Source organism: Crocuta crocuta, unplaced genomic scaffold (assembly GCF_008692635.1).
Source record: "Crocuta crocuta isolate KB4526 unplaced genomic scaffold, BGI_CrCroc_1.0 scaffold179, whole genome shotgun sequence".
Lineage (NCBI taxonomy): Eukaryota > Metazoa > Chordata > Mammalia > Carnivora > Hyaenidae > Crocuta > Crocuta crocuta.
Genome location: NW_027551568.1, coordinates 230,861 through 239,193, shown reverse-complemented (window position 1 = coordinate 239,193; position 8,333 = coordinate 230,861).

Here is an 8,333-nt window from a genome sequence, read left to right as displayed (position 1 = left end):
TCCCTGCCTCTCTGAGGGCAGAGCCTGGGAGCAAGGGGTGCAGGCTCCAGGCGCCAAGGCTGCCCGCCGCTCCGCTCCGCAGCCTGAGGTGCAGCAGGTCCTTAGCGGGCGGTCTTGTGCGGTTCCCACTGCTCTTCCTGGAAGGTGAAGCTGGCAGCGCCTCCCTGTGCTGGCCCCCTCCTCCCCAGTTCGGGGCCCTGCCCGGGGCTGAACAGCCCCTAGGTCCCAGTGCTGCCCAGGGTGATTTCTCTCAGGCTGAGGACATGGCGTGAGAGTTGAGGCTTAGTTGATTTTTGCAAAACAAAACATTTATTTCTTGCATCCTTGAGTGAGTCCATTGGGATTTATCCTTCATGGGGCAAAAAATGACTTTGTCATGAGGGAGGTGAGTAGTGTGGTCTGTCTAGGAAAAGTCCTGGAAGGTGGGATGGGCCTGGCGGAGGGTGTAGCAGAGGCTCTGCCCTCTTGCCGCAGGAGACCTGGGACCCGGGGAGCTTGTGGGCAGAGGGGGCAATCCCAGGGTCACATCTGCCAGAAATCCCCAGCTGTCTCTGACGGTCCTTGGAAAGGCAAATGTTAACATGTTTTTAACCAACCTTCCAGGGCATCCCAGGCACTGACCTTTCATTTGCTTTAAGAACAAACCACGAGGGGCACCTGGGTGGCTCAGTCAGTTAAGTCGGCTCAGGTCATGATCTCACAGTTTGTGAGTTCAAGCCCGTGTCGGGCTCTGTGCTGACAGCTCAGAGCCTGGAGCCTGTTTCAGATTCTGTGTGTGTGTGTGTCTCTCCCTGCTCCTCCCCTGCTCAGGCTCTGTCTCTCTCTCCTTCAAAAATAAAGAAGTAAAAACAAAACAAAACAAAAAAACCCCAGACCTTTGGCGCAATGGCCCGGGGAGCTGAGCGAAACTGCTTCCGGTGCAGCAGCAAAGAGAGGAGGGCCTTGTGCTTTGTATCCACTTGGCCAAAAATCTTCATACTGTCCAAGGAGGCCTAGACTCCAGGGTCCGTCAGTCAGAACTCAGCCTCCGGTCACATGTCCGCCAGGCCCTGACCCTGGAGCTCAAGCCGCGGGGCCCACCCCATGACACCTCCTGGCCCCTCTCTCACCCACCCAGGAATGTGACACTCTGCAAGCCTTCTCTCTCCTGTTAATTCTTCACACACAGAGCACTGGGGCAGGAAATCTGCAAGATGAGCCCGAAGGCAGGAAATGCTAAATAACACTGATGGGACTTGTCAAAGGGACGGCCACGCCACAGCGCCGACGACTGAGCTCACAGCAACCAAAGGTGGGACCCTGAACACCAAAGTAGGGTTCTGTTGGGTGTAAGTCAAGTACAGAATAAAGAGCCACGAGTCCACACTGATATAAATGGATGTATAAACAAACGGGAGAAGAGAGAAACCCGCTATGCAAGATTCCAAATAATTGATGTAGACACTGCCCTCAGGGAGACGGAGTAATCCCCTGACTGTAAGTGTGGGCTGCACATAGTGTCTTCCTTCCAAAGAACACAGTATGGAAAAGGGGTAAAAAGACCAGCTTATAAGTGGACAAACCTGACAAAAGCACCACCTCCAGGAGGTCAAGGTCAACATCACAGTGATAGGTCATGTTGATAGTGTGTGCCCTTGATGTGGTGAGAAGGCACTTCAGCTCTGTGGGCTTCCTCTTCCAAACCCATTACCCTAATCGAACCGTGAGAAAAAGCTCAGACTCACCCCAGTCGAGGGATGTTCTACCAAATAACTGACCACTAGCACTCCTTCGAAGTGTCAAGGCCAGATAACACAAGGAACGTGTGAGAAAATATCACAGCCAAGAGGAGCCTAAGGAGACACGACATCTAAAAGACGGTATAGCCTCCATGAGGTCTCAGAACAGAAAAAGAACACCGAAGAAAACCTAAGGAAATCTGAATAAAGAATGGATTTAATAAAGATGTGTCAATGTCAGTTCATTCACTGTGGTAAATGTACCTACTCATGGAGGATGTTAATAACAGGGAAAACAGGGTGCAGGGATGTGGGAACACTGCATTATCTTCACAGTAGTTTTTAAAAATCTAAAACTGTTCTAAAATTAAAAGTTCACTGGGGAGCCTGGGTGGCTCAGTCAGTTAAGCGTCCAACTTTGGCTCAGGTCATGATTTAATGGTTCGTGGGTTCAAGCCCTGTGTCGGGCTCTGTGCTGAAAGCTCAGAGCCTGGAGCCTGCTTTGGATTCTGTATCTCCCTCTTTCTCTGCTCATACTCTGTCTCTCTCTCTCTTTCAAAAATAAATAAAACATCAAAAAAATTTTAATAAATTAAAAGTTCATTTAAAAAATTCACCTGGAAAAGGCAGAATCCAATACAAACACCATTAAAACCAGCAGCTAATGAAAGACATAGAATGGAAGGCTGTGCAGGTTCGACCCCTAACCTGGGCAGGTGTGTTGCAAGGGCAAAGCCACTTGGGGGATGGGCAGTTCTGGGTCTCTTCCTGAACAGTCTCCCTACCTCCTCACGGGCCAGGTGGAGCCGCGGCGTGGAGGCAGCACATGGGGAGAGGGAAGAGCAGGCAGTTTCCTAATGGGAAGGAGAGGCCCAGAACTGAGTCCCCTTGGGGATGACGCCAAGTGCCTGCCAGGCCACCCCAGCCCTGCGTGGTGGGGTGAATCTGGCCTGACACCACCTCAGCTGAGCACAGAGAGGGCTGACTGCCTCGGCCCAGCGGAACTCTGCCCAGCCCCTGCCAAACTCTCAGGCCCAGAGGTCTGCAGGGTCGTGAAAAGCCCCAGGGCACTCCAGCAGAAGAAAGTGCAAAGCATTTTCAGAAATGGTGGGAAGTGTGTAAAACCTCAGCATGCTGTAACTAAGCTGGAAATTAATTCTGGAAAGGACTGTCCAAGCGGAAGCAAAATGGAAAGAACCAGCAAGGGAATGAAATAGGCACAACACAGAGAAACAAGCAAACAAGTGAATACCGAGTGTAAACATGGACCAAGAGCCTAACCTAACAGGGAAAACCTCAGGAAACAACATAGCAAGAACATGAACGCAGTAAAATTCAAGGTTCTGAGAGAAAGAACCTGTGGTTTGAGAAGATCTGATTTAAGGATAAAGCACTTAACACATCTCTTCAGTAAAGCAGCAGCTGACAATCAGAAAAAGATACAGAGGATTTAAACAATGCAATTAGCTAACTTGGCTAACTGAACATATAGAGAACTCTGCAGTCAACTGAAAAATGCATATTCTTTTTTTTTAAATGTTTATTTTTGAGGGAGGGGGAAGGGCAGAGAGCATGGGGGACAGGGGATCCAAAGCAGGCTCTGCACTGACAGCAGAGAGCCTGATGTGGGGCTCGAACTCATGAACTATGAGATCGTGACCTGAGCTGAAGTCGGATGCTAAACTGACTAAGCCATCCAGGTGCTCTTTAATTTTATTTTTGCAGTTTATTTATTTTGAGAGAGAGCATGCACATGCAAGCTAGGGAAGGACAGAGGGAGAGAGGCAGACAGACAGAGACAGACAGACAGAGAGACAGAGACAGAGAGAGAATATCCCAAGCAGGCTTCATGCCATCAGTGCAGAAGTGCAGAGCCCAACATGGGGCTCAAACTCTTGAACCGTGAGATCATGCCCTGAGCCGAAGTCCGACGCTAAACCAACTGAGGCACCCAGGCGCCCCTCTGTACTCTTTTAAAAAGTTCGCATGAATATTTACGAAACTTAACTGCTGATTAGGCCATAAGCTTGTCCCCACAAAATTCATGGGATTGTCACAGGACAGAACATGCGGTCCAGCCTCAGGGCAGCTAGTCTGGGGACCCATATGTCTGGAAGTTAAACTTGTAAATTCTCTGTAGGCCAGAGAAGACATTGAAATGGACTGTTGTGTTTTTAGGGTGTCCTTAGTGACCACTGACGGGTATGCTTGGAGAGCTCACAAGCTGGGAGAGGAGTAAAGTAGAGCAACGTGATTAATCTCACAGGGGACAGGAATGGAGGGAAAGGAAGCGCAGAGCGCGACAGACCAGGGCAGCAGAGCGCGAAGTCCCCGTAAACCCGTTCTCTCAGCAGAGCCGATGCCAACACGGCTGTCTTCGTCCTGGGACCCAGATTGTTTGCTCTGGTCACCGCCCCGCGTCCAGTGTGGTTCATCCCGCAGCCTTTCCCACAAGGCGGCTCTGCTTGTGAGGCAGCCAGAGGCCCCAGGGAGCAGCACCCCGAGCCTGGCCAGAGGGGCGAGCCACCCCAGCTCTTTCCACCCTGGAACAAAGAAGGGGAACAGTTCCAAGGTGTGGTTTGGCACGCATCCCTGAGCTCTCCCACGGGAATGAGCTTCATGAAGCTCAAGGAACCACGTCTTTGGTGTCAGTTATCTTCTCACGAAAACCCACGAGAAACACCCTGTAGCTGAACAACTTGGGTGATCACTTGTCACACATGACGGGGGCATCTCAGTGAGAAACGACTTCTGGGAGGTGGCGCTGGATGGTTTGCAGGGGGGCTCGGGGAAGATGCATCAGGAATCTGGATACATGTCATCTGGGAGGGAGAGGCCTGCAGCCAGGTGTGCTGTGTGACGGGAAGCACAGCGGTCACCGCAACGAGCCTGGACAGGGGATGCGGGGCCGTTTCTGGGGCCCAGACAGTGTACGCTGTCTGTGTTCGGCGTGATTACGGCGTGCTCTTGTTTCTGTCTTTATCCATCAGCATGGCTCTGCCTGGCTCTACCGTCCTGTGAAGCTGTCTGTTCAGTGGGGACCCCAGGACCTTCCCAGGAGTCGTGCGCCAGCCCCTGGACGTCACAGCTGCATCTCCCTTTCTCACTGTCTCCCTTCCATCCCTGGGCCACGTCCTTACTTCCCATCCCAGGTCCCGGTTCCTCCAAGTGAAGGACTTAGACACTTGTCTTTGGGGTGGCTTCTCGGGGGACACAAATGAAGACAGTTCACACCGAGAGTGGATCGAGGAAGCAGGTCCCCTGGATGGGGTTGGAGATGATTATTTGCTGCCCCCGGTGAGCGCGGACATCATTCCCTGGCACGCTGTGGCACCCCGTTCCCACACCCGTCCCTGGCAATGCACCACGCTCCAAGGCCATGACAGCGAAGGTGGTGTGTGGTCCTTGTAGGGCTGAGCAGGGACGCATCGCACCAACACCCCACCAGTAATTGTCCTCTTACTGATGAACCTGGAGTCGTATCCCGTTTCGTCATGAAAATAGGCCACTGTAAAGCCTTTATATGGACACTTATTTCTCTTAGGTAACTACCTACGGGCGGCATTGCCAGGTCATGGGCCGCTGTAGCCCAACTTTAGAAGAAATTGCAAAACAGTTTTCCGAAGTGGTTGTGCCAGTAATATATGGAGAAGCAGCAACATATTCTCTTTGAGGTTTGCTGTTACTCTCGGTCTCCATCCGCGCAGGCTGCTTTAATCAGAATCCCATGGGCTGGAGCGTAAACCACAGACATGTCTTCCTCACAGTTCCGCAGGCTGCAGGCTGAGGTCAGGGTGCCGGCAGATTTGGTGTCTGGTGAGAGTGTCTTCCTGGCTCACAGGCGGCAGCTTCTCACTGTGTCCTCAGTGGCGGAAGAGGTAGGGGAGGTCCCTGGGGTCCCTTTTATAATTCCAGTCATGATCGAATCACCCCAAGTCCCACTTCCTAATGTTATCACCTACGGGGGGTAGGATCTTAATGTAGGAACTTTGGGGGACACAAACATTTAGTCTATAACAGACATTGAAGTGTTAATCACTCTCACGGGTTTGTCGTGGTATCTAATCTTGGCTTTGGTTTGCATTTCCCTGATGACTAATGGTGAGCACTGTTTCATGAGCTTGTTGGCCATTGTATATCTTCCTTTGAGAAATCCATTTAAAAAGTTGTTTTTTATATTTTTAAATTTATTTATTCATTTTGAGAGAGACAGAGACAGAGAGAGAATCCCAAGCAGGCTCCACACTTTCAACTCAGAGCCCAACACGGGGCTCGAATTCACGAGCTGTGAGATCATGACCTGAGCTGAAATCAGTAATCTCACTTAACCAACTGAGTCACCCAGGCGCTCCAAAGTTGTCTTTCTTTAAAAAAAAACAATTAGTCGACTTTATTCTTCTGAGCAGGTGTGGGTTTGCAGGACTCGCAAGGTACAGAGAGTTCTCAGAGCCCTTCCATTTCCTTTATTGTTAACATCTTGCATTATTAGTGTGGTACGTTTGCTACAATTGTGAACCAATATTGATATATTGTTATGAACTAAAGTCTATACGTTAGATTTCATCCTTTGTGTGGTACATTCTATAGGCTTTGTCCCATGTATAGTGACATGTATCCTACAGAATACATTCATCTCTCCTTCCAAATCTCTCCAACCATGGATCTTTTTACTGTCTCCATAGTTGAGTCTTTTTTAGAATTTCATACAGATGGAATCATACAGTATGCAGCCTTTTCAGACTGACATCTTTCATTTAGTAACGTGCATTTAAGTTTCCTCCATGTCATTTTCTGGCTTGATAGCTTCTTTTGTTCTTTTAAGTTTATTTATTTTTGAGAGAGAGAGAGAGAGAGAAAGAGAGAATCCCAAGCAGGCTTCATGCTGTCAACGCAGAACCTGACTCGGGCTTGAACTCACAAACTGTGACATCATGACCTGAGCCAAAATCAAGAGTCAGACGCTTAACTGATTGAAGCTCCCAGGTGCTGTGTCGCTGCATTTCATTTTAGTGCTGAATAATATTCCACTGTCCGGATGGACCACGGTTTATTACCCCTTCACCCCCTGAAGGACATCTTGGTTATTCTCAGGTTTTGGTAATCATGAATAAAACTGTTATAAACACTTGCAAAAACTTTGTGTAGATATGTTTTCTTCTTTTTCTTTTTTACAAATATTATTTATGTAAGTAATCTCTACACCTAATGTAGGGTTTGAACTCACGACCCCGAGATCCACAGTCACACACTCCTCCAAATGAGTGAGCCAGGTGGCCCTGGATGTAAGTTTTCAGCTCATTTGGGTGAGTACCAAGGACTGGGGCTGCTGGTTCACACGGTAAGAGTGTGTTTACAGTTCTGTGAAGAAACAACCAGCCGTCTTCCCACCACGGTTTGCAATCCCGCCTCAGCGGGGAGGGGCTCTGGGGCTCCGCATCCATGCCAGCGCTTGAAGCTGTCAGGGTTCTGGGCTTTGGCCATTCTGACAGATGTTTCGTTATTATTTTAATTCGCAGTTCTCTAATTACATATTATTGTGAGCAACTTTTCATATGCTTTTTGTTATCTATGTGTTTTCTTTGATGAAGTGTCTGTTCAGGTCTTTTGCCTGTTTTTTAAATTGAGTAGTTTGTTTTCATGTTGTTGACTTTTTTGTGAGAGAGCGCGCAAGAGAGTGCGTGTGTGAGTGGGGGCGGGGGGCAGAGAGACACGGGGAGAGAATCCCAGGCAGGCTCCACGCCCAGTGCAGAGCCCGACACGAGGCTTGCGATCAAGACCTGAGCCGAGATCAAGAGTTGAATGCCTAGCCGACTGAGCCACCCAGGAGCCCGTCTTATCGTTGACTTTTATTTTTTTATTATTATTATTTTTTTAAGGTTTTATTTATTTCTAGGAGAGAGAGAGAGAGAGACAGCGTGAGCAGGGGAGGGTCAGAGAGAGAGGGAGTCACAGACTGAAACAGGCTCCAGGCTCTGAGCTGGCAGTCAGCACAGAGCCCGACGCGGGGCTCGAACCCACGAACCGCGAGGTCATGACCTAAGCGAAAGTCGGACGCTTAGCCGACTAAGCCACCCAGGCGCCCCTGTTTTTTAATTTTTTAATGTTTTATTTATTTTTGAGATAGAGAGAGACAGAGCATGAGGGGGGAGGGGCAGAGAGACAGAGATATACAGAATCCGAAGCAGGTTCCAGGCTCTGAGCTGTCAGCACAGAGCCTGACGCAGGTCTTGAACCCACGAATGTGAGATCATGACCTGAGTTGAAGTCGGAGTCTTAAGTGACTGAGCCACCCAGGTGGTCCGAGTCTACAGGTGTTTTAACTTCAAAAGCAAAACAAAAATTTTAATAAAAAAATAAAATTTATAATTAACACATATTCCTGGGGCACATGGGTGGCTCAGTCGGTTAATCATCCGACTTTGGCTCAGGTCATGATTGTCAGGTTCTCGAGTTCAAGCCCCACATTGGGCTCTGTGCTGACAGCTCGGAGCCTGGGCCTGCTTTGGATTCCTCTCTCTGCTTCTCCCCAGCTCTCTCTCTCTTTCAAATAAATAAACTTTAAAAAAATAATTAACACGTATTCCTGATTAAATGTTTAGTAAGCTGTAACAGAAG